Below are 23,429 nucleotides of genomic sequence, written 5' to 3'. Positions count from 1 at the left end.
AGTGATGTTGTATAGAGGTTAGTGAGATTTAAGATGGTTCGATGTTGGGGGGGGGGGGATTGTTTGGGGATCCTCAAACAGTACCTCATCTGTAGGAAGTTCCTCACTCCTGAAGTCTACTCTTTTCTCTATTAGTTTCCCTTCTCCTGACCTCCTATATACATGCAAATATTACCTCACAATTTCAGTCTGTCTTGCGTTCTCATTCCCATCTCTGAGTCAGAAGGTTTGGATTCAAGTCTTACTCCAGAGACTCGAGCACTGAAGCTGAGCCATTACTGTGAATTGGAGCATACAATTTATGAAATCAGTTACTTGCAATCCTTCACGTCATAGTCGAAAAGGTGCTTTTTGATCTCCTAAAGTTGTGGAGACTGATGTATGAATGCAAGTCTCCATTTTTTTAGGGAGATGAATGCTTCCTGTGAACTACCAATTATAAACTAATTGATAGAGGAAAGGGGCTTACAGATAAATAAGAGGGTGGGGACGGGTGTGATGGGAAAGTAGCTGGGAAGGCAATAGGTAGATGCAAGTGGAGCAGGGATAGTGAATAGGTTAGAGGGGTAGGTGGAGCAGATAGGTGGGAAGAAAGATGGACAGGTACGACAGTTCAAGGGGGTGGTGCCAAGTTGGAGGGTTGGATCTGGGATGAGAGGAGAGTAGAAGACTAGTGAAGTTGATGTTGATGCTGTGTGGTTGGAGGGTCCCAAGGTGGAAAATGAGACGCTCTTCTTCCAGTTGTTGGGTGGCTTGGATTTAGTGGTGGAGGAGGCCCAGGACTTGCATGTCCTTGGAGGATTGGGAGGGGGAGTTGAAGTGATTGGCCAATAGGGCGGTGGGGTTGTTTGGTGCATGTGTCCCAGAGATGATCCCTGAGATGTTCCATCAGTTGGCATTCTGTCTCCCCGATGTATAGGAGACCACATCGTGAGCACCAGATGCAGTAGATGAGAAGGGTGCATGTGCTGGAAAATCTCTGTCAGATGTGATAAGATCCGACGGCACCTTGAACAGAGGTGAAAGGGGAGGTGTAGGTGCAGATTTTACACCTCTTGCGGTGGCAAGGAAAGGTGCCGGATGTAGGGTGGATTGATGGGAGGCATGGACCTAATCAGGGAGTCACAGAGGGAATGGTCTCTGTGGAATGCAAATAGGGGTGGAATGCAGATAGGATGCGTTGTATCCAAAGATGAGTGGAATGGAAAGTGGGAACTGGGGGAGTTCTATCCTTGTTGCAGTTGGAGGGTTGTGGCTTGAGAGCAGAGATGCAGGAAGTGGAGGAGATGCACTGGAAGGCATTGTTAATCACGTGGGAGGCGAAACTGCGGTCATTGAAATAGGAGGCATATGGTATGTCCTGAGTGAAATTGTTCCTGAGAAATTAGATCACTTGGCTTAAGTGAAACAGTGAATTTATTAAGAGTTCTAAATCTACACAGAAGATAGACAAACAACAATACAATATTCAGCTTACATCAAAATGTGATTCAACCAAAATAACAGAGTATTTGAAAGTGACTCAAGTTCATTCACAAAACATGAATATAATTTTGAAATGATTCTCATCACACTAAAATTTTTATGTTCAGGTATAATGGATTGAGGAAGCTCAGGTCTGTCAAAGCTAACTCCACTGCTTCCCTGTACTCAGAATAGTAGTCATCCCAGACAGGGGAGTACAAACATTCCCCACAGTAACAGCCGTCACCTGACAAGGATCTATCTATACTTCACATCACCAACTAAAGAAGGGTCTTATTCTACCCCATACCCACTCCTGAGATCTGGCTCATTTTACAAACACATGCATCGCACCTTTAAAACCAGAGCCAGGCTGTTTAGGAGTGATTTAGGAAGTATCAGGAAGGAAGGACTCCTAAGTGTATCTCACTCTCCAACCAGTGTTGAGCTCTGAATCCTGATGAATGTCATAAATAATCAGGAGAGTCCATGGCACCATAGCTGGCTCAACCGAACAGAGGGACACACAGAAGACTGGAAAAGTAATCGTGATAGGAGACTTAATATTGACAACAAATGTTCCTGTGCCATAGGCATGAATCAAGGCATTAACCTGCTAATGCCAGGATTAAGGATGTCACTGAAAAGTTGCAAGTGTCAATGGGGGTACCTTTAGGGGATGGTGATCACTGTATCAGAGGGTTTAGGTGTGGTGACACAGAAAGACAAGGAACAATTCGGAATAAGAACTAATTTCAGGAAAACCAACTGCAATGAAATAAGAATGCATCTGACCAGATAAATTGGAATAAAAGACTGAGGTGAATTAGTACATGAACGATCGCTGCCTTTAGACCATAAGACATCGGAGCAGAAATTAAGCCATTCAGCCATCGAGTCTGCTGCTGAGAAGATTATTTGGCTGGAGTGAGAATTCTGGAGGCACTGCCCAATTTTCCAGTTTTCCTGAGAATTGGGAGAAGGAGAATGGGAGAATTGCAAATTGTTATTTGCATTTAAAAATATGTAAAGACAAATGCAGCAACAACCTGTTAAGTTATTCAGTTTAACATTAGTGTTGGGAAAGCTCCTGAAACAATAGTTGAGAAGGAAGTGAAATCACTTGGGTAAGTGTTGGTTAATTAACAAAATGCAAAACAGATTAGTAAAGGGCAATGATAGTGTAATGACTTCTGTAAGTCATTTGCTGAGGTAACTGAGAGGTTTGATGAGGGAACACAGTTATTTTGATGCCAAAAGGCATTTGAAAACATGCTGTACGGTGGATTTGTGAGATAAGTTACAACTCACAGAATCAAAAGGAAAGTAGCTTCACAGATACAAAATGGGCCAAGTAACAGAGACAGTGAGGAATGGTTGAAGTCTATTTCTGAGGCTGCAGGAAGTTTGAGAATGGGGTTCTCCAAGGGTCACTGTGTCTTGGGACACAGCTTTTCCTGAGATGTAATTAATGATCTTGCTGCACAAGACACAATAACGACATTTTACCAAGTACAGAAGTTGAAGCTGTCATGAACTTTGAAAAGGTCAGCGTGAAATATCAAAAGGAGACAGGTTAGTCGAATGGGTGGAGACGTGGGAAAAGAAATTTTATGTAGAAAAGTGTGAAGTGATTTATTTTGCCATAAAGAATGCACAATCTAAAACAGAGGTAGAGTTCCAAAAGAGTGTAGGATCAGGCAGACCTTGGTGCATCTGTTGAAAATCTCTGAAGTTGGCAGGACAGTTTGCGAAAGTATTTAAAAAAGCAAATGGCTCCATTTGCATCCATGGATTTATCAATACAGCTACAAAAAGTGTGTTTATTCACTAATACAAGGGAAATGTTTAACATTTCTTTGGAAAATGTTTAACATTTCTTTGGAAAATGTTTGGTGTATTTTTACAATGATTATTACAAATGACATTTTTCTGATCCAAGTTGCTTTGGTCATTTCAAATAAAATGTAAATTCATGTGTTTTCTCAATGATTGGAACATGTCCACTTGGAAACTCCTGCAAGTTCTAATACTGAACACCCCTGGAAAGCTTTTTAGTATTACATGTTCCCAGAGTAGATATCAATTCATCCTCAGGTGACTGTCTGTCTGAAGTTTGTACATTCTTCCTGTGTGTGGATTTCCTCTGGATCCTTCGGTTTGCTCCCACAGTGTAAAGATGTGCAGATGAGGTGGACTGGCTATGCTAAATTGCCCAGAGTGTCCAGAGCTGTGCAGGCTAAGTGGATCAGGAACATGCAGGGATACAAGGATAAGGTAGTGGTGTGGGTCTGGGTGAGATAACCTTTGGAATGTTGGTGTGGAATCGACGGGTTGAATGACCTTCTACCACTCTGTGGAGATTCGATGATATCATGATTGAGGAGTAGTAACTCTTACCTTTGACAATTCAAATTTACACCATAACAACACCCTGTTTGTCATTCAGGTCTGGTAGGTTTTATTGAGCACTTTCAATGTCAATTAAATAGCTACCTGTTCTCTTTCCTTCAATTCTGCTGTTGTGGCAGCTCTCCTATCCAAAGTCAGCCTCCTCAACAACTTTTCATCACTTTCTGACATGACTGATTTGCAATTGCTCTTTTGGAAGAACTAACCAATGTATTGCGGGATTCCCCTGCCGGAGATCTTTTCCCCAGGATAAGGGCGTCCAAAACTAAGGGCACAGGTTTAAAGTGAGAATAGAAATATTCAAAAGGGAGATTTTTCACACACAAGATGGTGTGTATATGGAATGAACTGCCAGAGAAGTGGTAGAGGTGAGTACAATCACAACATTTCAAAGACATTTGGAAGGGTACACAGATAGGAAATGGGCCAAATGCAGGTAAATGGGTCTTGCTCAGTTTAGGAAATCTGGTTGGCATGGATGAGTTGGACCGAAAGACCTGTTTCCATGATGTATACCTCCAAGATTCTACATGGTTGCACTCGTGAAAGGACTGAGGAGGAGGGAATACGAGTTTCAGGTGATTGACAAAAAGAGACGCTGGTGACATGAGGAAAAACATTTCAATAAGCCAGTGGTTGGGGTCTGGAATGCTCTGTCTGAGAGTGTATTGGAGGCAGGTTCAATGGAGACATTCAAGAGAGAACTATTATCTACAAAAAACAATGTACGATGGAGAGAAGGGGTATGAGGGGTAAAAAAAAGTCTGTCACACACTCTCAATGATTACTCTGGCAACTCTAGTTCCTCAAAGACATTATGAAAGCTTGAATGTAAATCTCACACTTGAATAATTTCTCTTCGATGTGTAAACAGTACTTTGAATAGGGGTGCCTTGGCCATTAAAAGATCTTTAGAATTCCCTCCTTAACTATCTCTGTGTTTTCTTTTCTCTCTCCCATTAGGACAAGTTGAACCCATCCTCTTTGGCTATTTCCGTTCATCCTCTCCTAATCTCTCTTCTGTCTTACTGTTAATTCTTGGCTGATTATGTCTTCTGATACACTTTAGGATGTTTTACTATAATAAGATACTCAATAAATGTTACCTGTTGGAGGATCGGCTGTGGACATGAATTGGCCTCGAGTGCTCTGTTTGAGTGGCCATTCAGCACATGGACAACCAGACAGTGAATGTTGTGAGTCAATGGAGACTGTCACAGCCGAGATACACCCTGCCCTACCCAGCTAGGCTCACCGATGAGAAATGGGATTGCTGTCTGATTCTCCATCTACCTAGACCAAAGACAGTGAATCTAACTGAGGTATCCATATTATTTCAGCAGTGGCTCCTCCCTGGTTCCTTCTGCTGAAAGTTCAGAAGCTGAAGCCCTTCTAACCACTGAGTATCTGATAGTTATCTTGGTTAGAATCAGAATCAGTGAGAGACTTTTACCTAACAGAGTACTGAAAGGAAGCTGAGTTTATACAGATGCTTCTATACATATAGATTTCATCTTCTGGTGATGTTTGGAAAGCTGATGAAAGGCTAAATCATTCTTCTTGAAATATTGGTGAGAGAGGTTTGAAACAGACCCTGCTGAGACAGACAGATAGTACTTTGCAATGACACTCTCCTGTGTAAGCACTGCAGGGTAATCAACACAGGCGGCTCTCAGTGCAATGGACACAGGTGACTGGCACCAAGTATGTGTAGATATGTTAGCGTATGGACAAAGAGGAGGTGGGGTAAAATAATGCTAACACGTTACACTAGAAGGCTTCATCTCCTGTGTGGGTTCACTTATATGATTAGATTAGATTACTTACAGCGTGGAAATAGGCCCCTTGGCCCAACAAGTCCACACCGATCCTCCAAAGAGCAACCCACCCAGACGCATTCCCCTACGTTTACCCCTTCACCTAACACTACGGGCAATTTAGCATTGCCAATGCACATCTTTGGACTGTGGCAGGAAACCAGGGCACCCGGAGGAAACCCACGCTGACACGGGGAGAATGTGCAAACTCCACACAGACAGTAGCCTGAGGTGGGAATTGAACCCAGGTCTCTGGCGCTGTGAGGCAGCAGTGCTAACTGCTGTGCCACCGTGCTGCCCTTCCTGGAACTTATGTTCCAGGAGGTCTGACAATTGCATGAAGGTTTTCTTCCACAACTCTAACCAATAGTGTTTCTCTCGTGTGTGAGTGTGTTGATGGACCAGGAGGTACGCTGACTGTATGAAAGCCTTATAAACACCGCACACTTGAATGGTTTCTCACCTTTATGGGTCCTCTGGCACTTCAAGAAATTGGAAAAGTGCATGAAAACCTTAAAACAAATATGATGTTTGAAGGCTTTTGTCCTCCTCTGTGAACCCTCTGGTGTCTCAGGATGCTTAAAGAACCTTCTTCTAAATCTCACACCTGAAGAATCACCTCAATGTGTTGGTTCTCTGATGGAGCAAAAGCATAGACGAGTTTGAGAAGATTTTTTCCCATTCTTCAGAGTGAATGCATCCATGATGCATCAGGCCCAATCATTGTCCACATCGCTCGTCAAACACTTCACCCTCGAACGATTTCTCCTCAGTGTGAACGTGTCCATGTTTTGCAAATGTCTCTGGCAGTGGGAAGGCACGATCTCACACCTCATCATTGAATAGACTGATCCCTGAATGAGTCATCTGGTGTGTCAGGAAGGACATTGTGAAGCCTTTGTCACAAACGTCAGACTTAAGCCACCTTCCCTCAGTGTGGGTGTATCAGTGTTTGCTGATTGTCACTGACTGTGTGAATGCTCAGTCACACATCTCACTTGGCTTCCCTGACTGTGTGAATGCGACGGTGATCCAACATTCCCCACAACTGTTCAAACTCCTGATTACACACCTCACAAGTGAATATTTTCTTCTCCCCGGTGTGAGTGTGTCGGTGTTTCACCAGGCCTGACAACTGTGCAAAGCTCTTTTTACACACCTCACACTTGAATGGCTTCTCCCCAGTGTGAAGGCGTTGGTGTTCACGGAGGTTTGATGACAGTGAGAATGATTTGTTACACACTTGGCAGGTGAATGGTTTCTCTCCAGTGTGAACACGTTGGTGTGAGTGAAAGTGAGATGACTCAGAGAATGATTTGTCACACAGCCGACACCGAAAAGGTTTCTCCCCGGTATGGATGCTCTGGTGTAACAGAAGTCTTGTAGATGTTGGAAAAGCTTTATCACAAACTTTACACTTGAAAGGTTTCTCTCCTGTGTGGATTGTCTGATGGAGCAAGAGGCTCGATGACAGTGTGAAGGCTTTATGACAGACCTCACATGTGAATGGTTTCTCTCCTGTATGAATGCGTCGGTGTCTGTGGAGATTCGATGACTGCGAGAATGATTTGTTGCACACTTCACATGTGAATGGTTTGTCCCCTGTATGAGTTCGCTGGTGTATAAGAAAGTGGGCTGTGCGTGAGAATGATTGGTCACACACCTCACACTTGAATGGCTTCTCTTCCATGAAGCTGCCCCAATATTAACGTTATAGAACAGACACAGCTTGTGTATGAGGAGACTTTCTGAGCCTGTCCACGTTTCACACCTGACACTTGAACAGCCTCTCCCCTGTATAAATGAGTCAGTGGTTCATGAGGCTCGATGAGTGATTGAAGCTCTCACCCCACACTTGGAGCCACTCTCACTTCTTCCCAGCCTCACCCTGACCGATCACTCACAGATGGTTGGTTCTGATTGAAGGCTCCACACCACTGACCACTTTCAGATCTGATAATATGTCAAAGCTCCCTTGACCAACTGATTTGCCGGTGATAGTTTCTCTGCCCAACTTTCTCCGTGTTTGAGCAATACTGTGAAGGGACTGGATGTCTTCGCACAGTTGTGCAGTTGTTGTCAGGGTGATGGTTAGGAAATATTTGCAGCATTTACCCTGTCTGTATTCGCTGGTGTAGTACCGTGCAATCCTTCTGTAAAACAGAAAAAGGAAACATGACTTTCTCCAACTTTCTCTCCACTTTTGCTGAAGAGCCCGACTCCTCCCTTAGACACTATTCTACACTGAGTGCCAGTCTACTGTTCCGCTGTGTTGGGGAATCAGATTCCTCACTTTAGTGCTGCACACACCCCTATTTCCAGCAAGGACATTGAGTCGTGAGCAGAGTGGGAAATGTAGCTACATTTCTTTCCTCCAAGACCCGCACTGTGTCGGCAATGGAAAACCCATTCTGGTCGGGTACAAACCATGTAGTGAATTCAATGTGAACTTGTATCACTGAATTGGATCAATCCAAGAATATCCCACACTCCTCCGCATTACCATTCCTGGCAACGTGCCATCCCACAATATTGACACCATGGAGGTGTCTTCAAGTGTAACAAGTTCAAAGAAAACTACCACATCCCTCCATACTGATGAATGTACTTCACCATGTTCATCATCACGAGCGAAATAGACTAACGACAAATCCCAAACTTTGGTGCAGTGAGCCATCAGCAGCAGCTGGACTCAACAGAGAATCTCTCCAAAGATCATCCGACCGACACCCACCACCCTTTTTCCTGTAACTCTGCATTTCCTGTGGCTGACCCAAGTATCTGTGGCCGCTATGGGCAATTTAGCACGTCCAATTCACCTAATTTGCACATCTTTGGACTGTGGGAGGTAACCGGAGTACTCAGAGGAAACCCAAACAGACCCAGGGAGAATGTGCATCCGTATCCCTGGAGCTGAGAGTCAACAGTGCTAACCACTAAGCTACCAAATTGATTATGCTCCATCCCAATCTCACAGTCCTCATTCCATCAAAATCATAAAACCAGTAATTAGACAGTTCAGGGGCAGCACTGGGTGTAGTCAGACAGGTCAGGGGCTGCACTTGGTATAATTAGAGAGGCCAAGGTGCAGCATTGGGAGTAAATAGACAAGTCAAGGGCAGCACTGGGTGTAATTAGACAGGTCAGAGGCAGCACTGGGTGTAATTAGACAGGTCAGGGGCAGTGCTGGGTGTAATTAAACAGGTCAGGGGCGACACTGGGTGCAGTCATACAGGTCAGGGGGAGGACTAGGTGTAATTAGACAGGTCAGAGGCAGCGTTGGGCGTAATTAGACAAGTCAAGGGTAGCACTGGCTGCACATAGAAAGGTCAGGGGCAGCACTGGGTTTAATTTGAGAGGCCAAGGGGCAGCACTAGGAGTAAATAGACAAGTCAAGGGCAGCACTGGGTGTAATTAGACAGGTCAAGAGTAGCACTGGCTGCACATAGAAAGGTTGGGGCAGCACTGGGTATAATTAGACAGGACAAGGCTGCACTGGACGTAATTAGACAGGACGAGGCTGCACTGGGCGTAATTAGATATGTCAGGAGCAGTGCTGGGTGTAATTAGACAGGTCAGGGGCAACACCGAGTGTAGTCATACAAGTCGGGGGAGCACTAGGCGTAATTAGACAGGTCAGAGGCAGTGTTGGGCATAATTAGAGAAGTCGGGATGCATTGGGAGTAGTTAGACAGGACAGGGGTACACTGGGTGTAGTTAGACGGGTCAGGGGCAGCACTGGGTGTAATTAGACATGTCGGGGCAGTGCTTGGTGTAATTAAACAGGTCAGGGGCAACACTGGGTGTAGTCATACAGGTCAGGGGGAGCACTAGGTGTAATTAGACAGGTCAGGAGCAGCACTAGGTGTAATTAGACAGGTTAGGGGCAGTGTTGGGCGTAATTAGACAAGTCAGGGGCTGCATTGGGAGTAGTTAGACAGGACAGGGGTACACTGGGTGTAGTTAGACGGGTCAGGGGCAGCACTGGGTGTAATTAGACAGGTCAGGAGCAGCGCTGGGTGTAATTAGAGAGGTGAAAATGTGTTGCTGGAAAAGCGCAGCAGGTCAGGCAGCATCCAAGGAGCAGGAGAATCCTGAAGAAGGGCTCATGCCCGAAACGTCGATTCTCCTACTCCTTGGATGCTGCCTGACCTGCTGCGCTTTTCCAGCAACACATTTTCAGCTCTGATCTCCAGCATCTGCAGTCCTCACTTTCTCCTGAAATTAGAGAGGCCAAGGGGCAGCACTGGGAGTAAATAGACAAGGAGAAAGTGAGGACTGCAGATGCTGGAGATCAGAGCTGAAAATGTGTTGCTGGAAAAGCGCAGCAGGTCAGGCAGCATCCAAGGAACAGGAGAATGGACGTTTTGGGCATAAGCCCTTCTTCAGGAATCATTCCTGAAGAAGGGCTTATGCCTGAAACGTCGATTCTCCTGTTCCTTGGATGCTGCCTGACCTGCTGCGCTTTTCTGGCAACACATTTTCAGTTCAGTAAATAGACAAGTCAAGGGCAGCACTGGGTGTAATTAGACAGGTCAGGGACAGCACTGGCTGGACTTAGAAAGGTCAGGGGCAGCACTGGTTATAATTACACAGGTCAGGGTACCACTGGGGTAATTAGACAGGTCAGGGACAGCACTGGGTTTAATTAGACAGGTCAAGAGCAGCGCTGAGTGTAATCAGACAGGACAAGGGTACCACTGGGTGTAATTAGACAGGTCAGGGGCAGCACTGGGTTTAATTAGAGAGACCAAGGGGCAGCACTGGTAGTAAATAAACAAGTAAATAGCTCTGATCTCCAGCATCTGCAGACCTCACTTTCTCCTCAAAGATTTCAACCTACTGCGAATCCTCTTAGAAGGATGCCTTTCTTGAAGAGGCTCTCTTCCTCCAGCTCTGATCTCCAGCATCTGCAGACCTCACTTTCTCCTCCAGTAAATAAACAAGTCAAGGGCAGTACTGGGTGTAATTAGACAGGACAAGGGCAGCACTGGGTTTAATTTGAGAGGCAAAGGGGCAGCACTGGCAGTAAATAGACAAGTCAAGGGCAGCACTGGGCGTATTTAGACAGGTCCGGGGCGGTACTGGGTGTAATTAGACAGGTCCGGGGCGGTACTGGGTGTAATTAGACAGGGCTGGGCAGCACTGTGTATAATTAGAGATGTCACAGGTCGCACTGGGTGTAATTAGACAGGTCAGAGGTAGCACTGGGTGTAATTAGACAGGTCAGAGGTAGCACTGGGTGTAATTAGACAGGTCAGGGGAGCACTGGGTGTAATTAAACAGGTCAGGGGCAACACGGGGTGCAGCCATACAGGTCAGGGGGAGCACTAGGTGTAATTAGACAGGTCAGGGAAGCACTGGGTGTAATTAAACAGGTCAGGGGCAACACTGGGTGTAGTCATACAGGTCAGGGGGAGCACTAGGTGTAAGTAGACAGGTCAGGGGCAGCACTGGGTGTAATTAGACAGGTCAGAGACAGCGTTGGGCGTAATTAGACAAGTCAGGGGCAGCATTGGGAGTAGTTAGACAGGTCAGGGGTAGCACTGGATGGAATTATAAAGGTCAGGGACAGCACTGGGTGTAATTAAACAGGTCGGGGGCAACACTGGGTGTAGTCATACAGGTCGGGGGAGCACTAGGTGTAATTAGACAGGTCAGGGGTAGCACTGGGTGTAATTAAACTGGTCAGGGGCAGCACTGGGTGTAATCAGACAAGTCAAGGGCTGCATTGGGAGTAGTTAGACAGTACAGGGCTACACTGGGTGTCGTTAGATGGGTTAGGGCAGCACTGGGTTTAATTAGAGAGGCCAAGGGGCAGCACTGGGAGTAAATAGACACGTCAAGGGCATCACTGGGTGTAATTAGACAGGTCACAGGCAGCACTGGGTATAATTAGACAGGTCAGGGGCAGCACTGGGTGGAGTCATACAGATCAGGGGGAGCACTAGGTGTAATTAGACAGGTCAGAGGCAGCGTTGGGCGAAATTAGACAAGTGAAGGGTAGCACTGGGTGTTGTTAGACAGGTCAGGGTCAGCACTGGGTGTAGTTACACAGGACACAGGTAGCAATGGGTGTAATTAGACAGATCAGGGGCAGCACTGTGTGTAACTAGACAGGTCAGTGGCAGCACTAGGTGTAGTTAGACAGGCCAGTGGCAGCACTGGGTGTAGTTAGACAGGTCAGCAGCAGCACTGGGTGTAGTTAGACAGGTCAGTGGCAGCACTGGGTGTAGTTAGACAGGTCGAGTGCAGTACTGGGTGAAATTGGACAGGTCAGGGGCAGCACTGGGTGTAATTAGACAGGTCAAGGACAGCACTGTGTGTAGTTAGACAGGTCAGGGGTAGAACTGGGTGTAGTTAGACAGGTCAGGGGCAGCACTGGGTGTAATTAGACAGATTGGGGCAGCACTGGGTGTAATTAGACAGGTCAAGGACAGCACTGTGTGTAGTTAGACAGGTCAGGGGTAGAACTGGGTGTAGTTAGACAGGTCAGGGCAGCACTGGGTGTAATTAGACAGGTCAAGGGCAGCACTGGGTGTAGTTAGACAGGTCAGAGGCAGCACCGGTTGTAGTTAGACAGGTCAGGGGTAGCACTGGGTGTAATTAGACAGGTCAGGGGCAGCACTGAGTGTAGTTAGACAGGTCAGAGGCAGCACTGGGTGTAGTTAGACAGGTCAGGGGTAGCACTGGGTGTAGTTAGACAGGTCAAGGGCAGCACTGGATGTAATTAGACAGGTCAGGGGCAGCACTGGATGTAATTAGACAGGTCAGGGGCAGCACTGGATGTAATTAGATAGGTCGGGGCAGCACTGAGTGTAGTTAGACAGGTCAGTGGCAGCACTGGGTGTAATTAGACAGATTAGGAACAGCACTGGGTGTAGTTAGACAGGTCAAGGGCAGCACGGGTGTAATTAGACAGGTCAAGGTCAGCAGGGTATAATTAGACAGGTCAGGGGCAGCACTGGGTGAAATTGCACAGGTCAGGGGGAGCACTGGATGTAATTAGACAGGTCGGGGCAGCACTGGGTGTAATTGGACAGGTCAGGGGGAGCACTGGATGTAATTAGACAGGTCAAGGGCAGCACGGGTATAATTAGACAGGTCAGGGGCAGCACTGGGTGTAGTTAGACAGGTCAGGGGCAGCACTGGGTGTAATTAGAGAGATCACGGGCCGCACTGGGTGTAATTAGACAGGTCAGGGGGAGCACTGGGTGTAATTAGACAGGTCAGGGGCAGCACTGGGTGTAATTAGACAGGTCAGGGGCAGCACTGGGTGTAATTAGAGAGATCACGGGCCGCACTGGGTGTAATTAGACAGGTCAGGGGGAGCACTGGGTATAATTAGACAGGTCAGGGGCAGCACTGGGTGTAGTTAGACAGGTCAGGGGCAGCACTGGGTGTAATTAGAGAGATCACGGGCCGCACTGGGTGTAATTAGACAGGTCAGGGGCAGCACTCGATGTAATTAGACAGGTCGAGTGCAGTACTGGGTGAAATTGGACAGGTCAGGGACGCCCTGATTGAAGTTAGACAGGTCGGGCAGAACTGGGTGTAGTTAGACAGGTCAGGGGCAGCACCGGTTGTAGTTAGACAGGTCGGGCAGAACTGGGTGTAATTAGACAGGTCAGGGGCAGCACTGGGTGTAGTTAGACAGGTCAGGGGCAGCACTGGGTGTAGTTAGACAGGTCAGGGGCAGCACTGGGTGTAGTTAGACAGGTCAGGGGCAGCACTAGGTGTAATTAGACAGGTCAGGGGCAGCACGGCGTGTAATTACACAGGTCAGGGGCAGCACGGCGTGTAATTACACAGGTCAGGGGCAGCACTGGGTGTAATTAGACAGGTCAGGGGCAGCACTGGGTGTAATTAGACAGGTCGCGGCAGCACTGGGTGTCGTTAGACAGGTCAGGGGCAGCACTGGGTGTAATTAGATAGGTCGCGGCAGCACTGGGTGAAGTTAGACAGGTCAGGGGCAGCACTGGGTGTAATTAGATAGGTCGCGGCAGCACTGGGTGAAGTTAGACAGGTCAGGGGCAGCACTGTGTGGAACTAGACAGGTCAGTTGAAGCACTGTGTGTAATTAGGCAGGTCCGGGTAGCACTGGGTGTAATTAGACAGGTCGAGTGCAGTACTGGGTGAAATTGGACAGGTCAGGGGCAGCCCTTGTTGACGTTAGACAGGTCGGGCAGAACTGGGTGCAGTTAGTCAGTTCGGGGGCAGCACTGGGTGTAATTAGACAGGTCAGGGGCAGCACTGTCGTAGTTAGACAAGTCAGGGGAGGCACTGTGTGTAACTAGGCAGATCCGGGTAGCACTGGGTGTAATTAGACAGGTCAGGGGCAGCACTGGGTGTAATTAGACAGGTCAGGGGCAGCACTGGGTGTTATTAGACAGATCAGGGCAGCACTAGGTGTAATTAGACAGGTCAGGGGCAGCACTGGGTGTAATTAGACAGGTCAGGGGCAGCACTGGGTGTAATTAGACAGGTCGAGTGCAGTACTGGGTGAAATTGGACAGGTCACGGACCGCCCTGGTTGAAGTTAGATAGGTCGGGCAGAACTGGGTGCAGTTAGACAGGTCGGGGGCAGAACTGGGTGTACCCAGACAGGTCAGGGGCAGCACTGGGTGTAATTAGACAGGTCAGGGGCAGCACTGGGTCTAATTAGACAGGTCAAGGGCAGCACTGGGTGTAAGTGTAATTAGACAGGTCAGGGAAGCACTGGGTGTAATTAGACAGGTCGAGTGCAGTACTGGGTGAAATTGGACAGGTCAGGGGCTGTACTGGGTGTAGTTAGACAGGTCGTGGCAGCACTGGGTGTATTTAGACTGATCGGGGCAGCACTGGGCGTATTTTGACAGGATGGGCAGCACTGGGTGTAATTAGACAGGTCAGGGGCAGCACTGGGTGTATTTAGACAGGTCAGGGGAAGCACTGGGTGTAATTAGACAGGTCAGTGGCGGCACTGGGTGTATTTAGACAGGTCTGTGGCGGCACTGGGTGTAGTTAGACAGGTCAGGGGCAGCACTGGGTGCAATTAGACAGGTCAGGGGCAGCACTGGGTGTAGTTAGACAGGTCAGGGAAAGCACTATGTGTAACTGGACAAGTCAGTTGAAGCACTGTGTGTAATTAGGCAGGTCCGGGTAGCACTGCGTGTAATTAGACAGGTCAGTTTGGGAGTTCTTGGGGGAGTTTTTGCTACTGCTGTTGGGGAGGTTTTAAACTAATGTGACAGAGGGCTGGGAGTCAGAAGAGAAGACAAGTAGACAGTGAGGTGGAAACTGGAGACTGTATGAATCATAAAGTTAACATTAATAAGGGGAAGAGTAGGCAGGAAGCAGATGAACGCAAAATAACTGGTGGCCTGAGGTGCATCTACTTTAATGCAAGGAGTATAGTGGGTAAGGCAGATGAACTTAGGGCTTAGATTGGTGCCTGGGACTATGACGTTATTGCAATCACAAAGACTTGGTTGAAGGAAGGGCATGAATGGCAACTAAATGTTCCAGGATATAGACGCTTCAGACACAACATGGAGGGAAGTAAAAGGGGGATGGAATTGCGTTGCTGGTCAGTGATGATATCAATGCTGTGCTAAAGGAGCACACTATGGAGGGCTTGAGGAGTGAGGAATTATGGTTGGAGCTGCGAGATAATAAAGGTGCAGTTACATTGGTGGGGCTGTATTACAGGCCTCCCAACAGTGAGCGTGAGGCAGAAGAATAAATAGGTCAACAGATTAGAACATAGAAAAATACAGCGCAGTACAGGCTCTTTGGCCCTCGATGTTGCGCCGATCCACGCCCACCTAACCTACACTAGCCCACTATTCTCCATATGCCTATCCAATGCCCGTTTAAATGCCCATAAAGAGGGAGAGTCCATCACTGCTACTGGCAGGGCATTCCATGAACTCACGACTCGCTGAGTAAAGAATCTACCCCTAACATCTGTCCTAAACCTACCACCCCTTAATTTAAAGCTATGCCCCCTCGTAATAGCTGACTCCATACGTGGAAAAAGGTTCTCATGGTCAACCCTATCTAAACCCCTAATTATTTTGTACACCTCTATTAAGTCACCCCTAAACCTTTTCTCCAATGAAAACAGCCCCAAGTGCCTCAGCCTTTCCTCATACGATCTTCCTACCATACCAGGCAACATTCTGGTAAACCTCCTCTGCACCTGTTCCAGTGCCTCCACATCCTTCCTATAGTATGGCGACCAAAACTGCACACAATACTCCAGATGTGGCCGCACCAGAGTCTTATACAACTGCTACATGACCTCAGGACTCCGGAACTCAATTCCTCTACCAATAAAAGCCAGTACGCCGTATGCCTTCTTCATCGCACTACCTACCTGGGTGGCAACTTTCAGAGGTCTGTGTACATGGACACCAAGATCCCTCTGCTCATCCACACTACCAAGTATCCGACCATTAGCCCAGTACCCCATCTTTTGTTACTCTTACCAAAGTGAATCACCTCACACTTACCTACATTGAACTCCATTTGCCACCTTTCTGCCCAGCTCTGCAGCTTATCTATATCCCGCTGTAACCTGACACACCCTTCCTCACTGTCAACAACTCCACTGACTTTCATATCATCCGCAAACTTGCTCACCCAACCTTCTAGCCCCTCCTCCAGGTCATTTATAAAAATGACAAACAGCAATGGTCCCAAAACAGATCCTTGCGGAACACCGCTAGTAACTGCACTCCAAGATGAACCTTTGCCATCAACTACTACCCTCTGTCTTCATCCAGCCAGCCAATTCCTAATCCAAACCTCCAACTCACCCTCAATGCCATACCTCCGTATTTTTTGCAGTAGCCTACCATGGGGAACCTTATCAAACGGCTTACTAAAATCCTGAAGAAGGGCTAATGCCCGAAACGTCGATTCTCCTGTTCCCTAGATGCTGCCTGACCTGCTGCGCTTTTCCAGCAACACATTTCCATCTCTGATCTCCAGCATCTGCAGACCTCACTTTCTCCTAAAATCCATATACACCACATCTACCGCTTTACCCTCGTCCACTTCCTTAGTCACCTTCTCAAAGAATTCAATAAGGTTTGTGAGGCATGACCTGCCCTTCACAAAACCATGCTGACTATCCTTGATCACATTATTCCTATCCAGATGTTCATAAATCCTATCCCTTACAATTCTCTCTAAGACTTTGCCCACAACAGAAATGAGACTCACCGGCCTATAAGTACTAGGGTTATCCCTACTCCCATTCTTGAACAAGGGAACCACATTTGCTATCCTCCAATCTTCTGGCACTACTCCTGTAGAAAACGAGGACATAAAAATCAAGACCAATGGCTCTGCAATCTCCTCCCTTGCTTCCCAGAGAATCCTAGGATAAATGCAATGTTGTCAATTATCTCAAGGGGGTTGGAATATAAAAGCACTGTTGTGCTATTGAGACATTATAAAGCTCTGGTTAGGCCCCATTTGGAGTACTGTGTCCAGTTTTGGTCCCCACACCTCAGGAAGGACATACTGGCACTGGAGCGTGTCCAGCGGAGATTCACACGGATGATCCCTGGAATGGTAGGTCTAACATACGAGGAACGGCTGAGGATCCTGGGATTGTATTCATTGGAGTTTAGAAGATTAAGGGGAGATCTAATAGAAACTTACAAGATAATACATGGTTTGGAGAGGGTGGACGCTAGGAAATTGTTTCCGTTAGGCGAGGAGACTAGGATCCGTGGAGACAGCCTTAGAATTAGAGGGGGTAAATTCAGAACAGAAATGCGGAGACATTTCTTCAGCCAGAGAGTGGTGGGCCTGTGGAATTCATGGCCACAGAGTGCAGTGGAGGCTGGGACGCTAAATGTCTTCAAGGCAGAAATTGATAAATTCTTGATGTCACAAGGAATTAAGGGCTACGGGGAGAATGCAGATAAGTGGAGTTGAAATGCCCATCAGCCATGATTGAATGGCGGAGTGGACTCGATGGGCCGAATGGCTTTACTTCCGCTCCTATGTCTTATGGTCTTAAATGCCATCAGGCCCAGGGGACTTATCTATTTTCACCCTTTCCAGAATTTCCAACACGTCTTCCCTACATACCTCAAAGCCGTCCATTCTAATTAATTGTGACTCAGTATTCATATCGGCAACAATGTCCTGTTCCTGAGTGAATACTGACAAAAAGTATTCATTCAATGTCTCCCCAATCTCTTCAGCCTCCACACGCAACTTCCCACTACTATCCTTGACTGGACCTATTCCTACCCTAGTCATTCTTTTATTCCTGACATACCTATAGAAAGCCTTTGGGTTTTCCCTAATCCTACCAACTAAGGACCTTTCATGTCCCCTCCTTGCTGCTCTTAGCTCTCTCTTCAGATCCTTGCTGGCTATCTTATAACTCTCAATCGCCCCAATTGAACCTTCACGCCTCAACTTTACATAGGCTGCCCTGTTCCCTTTAACAAGGGATTCCAATTCCTTATTAAACCACGGCTCCCTCACACGACCCTTTCCTCCCTGCCTGACAGGGACATACTTATCAAGGACACTCAATAGTTGCTCCTTGAACAAGCTCCACATATCAATTGCGCCCTTCCCTTGAAGCCTACTTTTCCAAGCCACGCATCCTAAGTCATGCCTCACCGCATCATAATTTCCCTGCCCCCAGCTATAACTCTTGCCCTGCAGTGCACACTTATCCCTCTCCATCACTAGAGTAAAAGTCACCGAATTGTGGTCACTGTCCCCAAAGTGCTCACCTACTTCTAATTCTAACACCTGGCCTGGTTCGTTGCCCAGAACCAAATCCAGTATGGCCTCACCTCTTGTTGGCCTGTCTACATATTGTGTCAGGAAACCCTCCTGCACACATTGGACAAACACCGACCCATCTAGCGAACTCGAGCTATAGCTTTCCCAGTCAATATCAGGAAAGTTAAAGCCCCCCATAACAACCACCCTATTACTTTCACTCTTCTCCTGAATCATCCTCGCAATCCTTTCTTCTACGTTTCTAGGACTATTAGGAGGCCTGTAGAAAACTCCTAACAGGGTGACCTCACCTTTCCTATTCCTAACCTCAGTCCAAATTAACTCAGCTGGCAAGTCTTCATCCATCGTCTTTTCCACCGCTGTAATACCATCTTTGACAAGCAATGCCACACCTCCCCCTCTTTTACCCCCACCTCTGACCCTACTAAAACATATAAACCCTGGAACCTGCAACAGCCAATCCTGTCCCTGTTCTACCCATGTCTCCGTAATAGCCACAACATCGAAATCCCAGATACCAACCCACGCTGCAAGTTCACCTACCTTATTTTGTATACTTCTTGCATTGAAGTATACACACTTCAAGCCACTTTCCTGTTTACAGGCACCCTCCTTTGAGATTGATGCCATGTTCCTAACCTCCCTACACTCCAGGTCCTGCACCCTAAAGCTACAGTCTGGGTTCCCATGCCCCTGCAGAGTTAGTTTAACCCCCCCCCCCAAGAGCACGAGCAAACCTCCCGCCAAGGATACTGATGCCCCTCAGGTTCAGGTGCAGACCATCCTGTTTATAGAGGTCCCACCTTCCCCAGAAAGAACCCCAGTTATCCAGATACTGGAATCCCTCCCTCCTGCACCATCCCTGTCACCATGCATTTAACTGTTCTCTCTCCCTATTCCTCAACTCTCTATCACGTGGCACGGGTAACAAACCAGAGACAACAACTCTGTTTGTTCTAACTCTGAGCTTCCAACCTAGCTCTCTGAAAGCCTGCCTAACATCCTCAGCGCTCCTCCTACCTATGTCGTTGGTGCCAATGTGGACCACGACTTCGGGCTGCTCCCCCTCCCCCTTAAGGACCCAGAAAACACGATCAGAGACGTCACGTACCCTTGCACCTGGGAGGCAACATACCAAACGTGAGTCTCTCTCGCCCCCACAAAACCGCATATCTGTGCCCCGAACTATCAAGTCCCCAATTACTATTGCTCTGCTCTTCTCCACCCTTCCCTTCTGAGTAACGGGGACAGGCTCCGTGCCAGAGGCCTGAGCCCCGTTACTTACCCCTGGTAAGTCGTCCCCCCACAAGTATCCAAAACGGTATACTTGTTCTTGAGGGGAACGGCCGCAGGGGGTCTCTGCACTGGCTGCTTCCTCCCAGTCCCCCTCACTGTCACCCATCTGTCTGCAATCTTTGGAGCTACTACTTCCCTAAAGCTCCGATCTATGACCCCCTCTGCCTCCCGAATGATCCTAAGTTCATCTAACTCCAGCTCCAGTTCCCTAACACGGTCTTGGAGGAGCTGGAGATGGGTGCACTTCCTGCAAGTGTAATCAGCAGGGACGTCCATGGCATCCCTCACCTCAAACATGTTGATAGAGGAACATTGCACTGCCTTCACTGCCATCCCTCTAAAAGTAACCTTTTAAAAAAAAAACTAGGTCTAAAGAATAGAACAAGCAAAATGCAGCACTTGCCTACTTACCACAACGGGTCTTATTATTAGGTTAGAGGAGGGGGGCGGATGGGAGGCACTACCTCTGTAGTGCCTCAGGTTCCTCTCCTGCGTGCTTTTATAGGGAAAAAAAACTACCCAGGTAAGCTTCCGGGTCCGCTCCACACATTTTAAAAAAAAAAACTTTCAAATTTAAATCGTTAAAACAAACGTCACCGAGCCTTCAAGCAGCCACTGCCAAACAGCCCTTACCTGCTCCGCTGAGAGAGTGAGGAACGGCCGCTGAGAGAGTGAGGAACGGCCGCTGAGAGAGTGAGGAAGATTATGGATAGATGTAGAGGCAAAGGGGTGGTGGTGATGGGAGACTTTAATTTTCCGAGCATTGACTGGGATACACTTCGTGTCAGAGGTCTGGACGGGGCAGAATTTGTAAAAAGCATCCAAGAGAGTTTTCTACAGCAGTATGTCAATAGTCTGATGAGGGAAGGGGCCGTTTTGGACCTGGTGTTGGGGAATGAGCCAGGTCAGGTGGTAGAAGTTACAGTGGGGGATTTCTTTGGGAACAGTGACCACAATTCTGTAAGTTTTAGAATACTCATAGACAAAGATGAGAGTGGTCCTGAAGGAAGAGTACTAAACTGGGCCAAGACCAATTCTATCAAAATTAGGCAGGAGCTGGGAAATGTGGATTGGACACAGCTATTTGAAGGGAAGTCCACATTTGAGATGTGGGAGGTTTTCAAAGATAGTGCAGGATAGGCATGTCCCATTGAAAGCAAAGGATAGGAAGGGTAAGATTGGTGAACCGTGGATGACAGGAAAAATTACAACTAGGCAAGAGGAAAAGGGAAGCATACGTAAGGTTCAGGCAGCTTAGAACAGAACGGGCCCTGAAGGAATATCGGAAGAGTAGGACCAGTCTTAAACGAGGAATCAAGCGGGATAAAAGGGGTCATGAAATAGCTTTAGCGAGCAGAATTAAGGAGAATCCCAAAGCCTTGTATTCTTATATAAGAAGCAAGCAGGTAACTAGAGAAAGGATTGGTCCACTAAAGGATAACGAAGGAAGGCTGTGTGTCGAAACTGAGCGAATGGATGAGATTCTGAATGATTACTTTGCATCAGTGTTCACTGAGGAGAGAGACATGATGAATGTTGAAATTAGAGACAGAAGTTTGATTACTCTGGATCACGTTGACATAAGTAGGGAAGATGTGTTGGGTAAGTTAGAGGTTATTAAGGTGGACAAATCCCCAGGACCGGATGGGATCTATCCCAGGTTGCTGAGGGAGGCAAGAGAGGAAATAGCTGGGGCCCTGACAGATATCTTTGTAGTATCTTTAAATATAGGTGAGGTGCCGGAGGACTGGAGGGTTGCTCATGTTGCCCCCCCCCCCCCCCCCACAGTGCCTCACAGTGCCAAGGGCCCAGCTTCAATTCCAGCCTTGATGATTGTGTGGAATTCACACGTTCTCTCCACATAAGCATGAGTTTCCTCCCACAATCCAACATTGTGTAGGTTCGGTAGATTCACCATGCTAAATTGCACCATAATGATCAGGGATGTGCAGATTAGATGGAATAGTCATGGTAAATATGGGGATGGTGTAGGTTTGGGAGGGATGCTCTTCAGTGGGTTGATGGAGACTCAATGGGCCAAATGGCCTCTATCTATATTTTAAAGATTCTCCATCTTAAAATGTGCAATCTTCGGTGATTCTGTCACTGGGATTTCAAATCTATTTTAAAAAATTTCAATCCCTCCAGGGAGTACACAATTCACTTAATAAACAGTACTAAAAAGCAGATTATCAGGCTATTTTCACTTTTTTGTGTGTAGATATTTGCTGCAAACAAATTAGATGCCACATTACTGACATTACAAGGAGAAATAGATTTCAAAAGTACTTTGTGAGCTATAGTGTGTTTTGGAATATCCGGTTGTCCTGAAAAGCGAATTTTTAATGCAACTTGTTCTGAGCTTTTCTGAGGATATTGCACAGATGGTGGAATAGGAGGGAGGAGGGGTGAAGGTTAGGACAGCCTACATCTCCATAGAGAACTAACAATTCACAATCTGGGGATGATAACCAGCTCCCAATACACACAACTCAACAACAGGAAATCAGTGAGAATTGTCAGACACCTCACCTTATATTCAGGAATGAGCCACCAACAAACCTCAGCCTGGAAATCCGAGGGAAATGCTTCCAATAAACACACTCAATATCCAACACACAGCTCCAGTCACACAGTTCAGCACAAAGCACCGAGTAAACAGCTCTCTCAGCTGGATCTTCTCACACAGCATAAGGGACATTTCCACCCCTGACTGCCCACAGGATAGTCAGACTGCCTGAAGATTGGTGTGGATATTATGGGATACAATTTGCATAAAAGCTGCTCCTTCACTCACCATCTCCTCACTTGGTTTTCAGTCCCTATAGGAAGTGAACCAGCTCTGGAAGAGGAAGAGGAGACAATGTGCAGAGTGGGTGGGCTCTCTGATTGACGTCTCTCACAGTCAATCCAAATAGCATCTTTATCCTGAAAGCTTTTAAACTGACAACATAATTGTGGAATATGTCGCTTCCCTCTACTTGAAGCAGTTCAGAAATGAGCGGCAGTGCCCCAAAACACAATGGAATCAGTGTTTGGATCAGCACGTAAACAGGAGAGAAGGGACAAATTGTTCTGGATTACTCAAACTATTCCGGCTTCCAAATTTAATAGTGCAGGATCTCAGTGTGTTTCATCCCAGAGTGTCCTCTCTATCACTGGTCGGCTTTGTAATGAATATTCACCACATTTCACTCCCAAACTCACTTTGGCTGGGGACATAAGTTTATGGAAAAAGGGAATATGTTTAAATGGGATGTGAGGTGCAACTTTTTTTGCGCAGACAATAGTAAGTGCCTGGAATATGCTGCCAGAGGAGGTGGGGGTTGGGGGGGGGGGGGGGGGGGGCGGAGCAGATACAATAACAATATTTAAGATGCATCTTGTCAGATATATGAACAGGCAGGTAATAGAGGGATACAGACCAAGTAGACACAAAATGTTTTTTATTTAGAAAGGCATTGTGTGTTAGCACAGATGCTCTCTGGGCAGTCCGATCTTCCAGCTGAAGGAGTTGACCCCGACTGAGTGTTGCAGACTGGCACATTCCAAGGTCCAGGACTACGTGTTGAGGGACGCGTTGAAGCTTGGGGCAGCTGCCGCCAAGGTGCGGTGGGGAAAGACCACCGTGTAACAGCTGCCTGCCTAAAGAAGAACAGGGGGCCCACACAGTCA

General features: G+C 47.2%; 1 pseudogene across 1 annotated transcript; it reads right to left on the bottom strand.

The window, feature by feature from the left end:
- Positions 1 to 1,374: 1,374 nt before the first annotated feature.
- LOC122541635 (uncharacterized) lies at positions 1,375 to 22,475 on the bottom strand (annotated as a pseudogene). The gene is made up of 2 exons (XR_015753122.1): positions 22,287 to 22,475; positions 1,375 to 7,846 (listed from the first exon to the last, which is right to left on the bottom strand). The product of XR_015753122.1 is annotated as an uncharacterized LOC122541635 (transcript).
- Between the last annotated feature and the right edge of the window lie 954 nt (positions 22,476 to 23,429).

This window comes from Chiloscyllium plagiosum, unplaced genomic scaffold, assembly GCF_037043375.1.
Source record: "Chiloscyllium plagiosum isolate Xiang-an unplaced genomic scaffold, Cpla_swu_hap1 HiC_scaffold_35, whole genome shotgun sequence".
Taxonomy (NCBI): domain Eukaryota; kingdom Metazoa; phylum Chordata; class Chondrichthyes; order Orectolobiformes; family Hemiscylliidae; genus Chiloscyllium; species Chiloscyllium plagiosum.
This window is presented reverse-complemented; position numbering and strand designations above follow the sequence as displayed.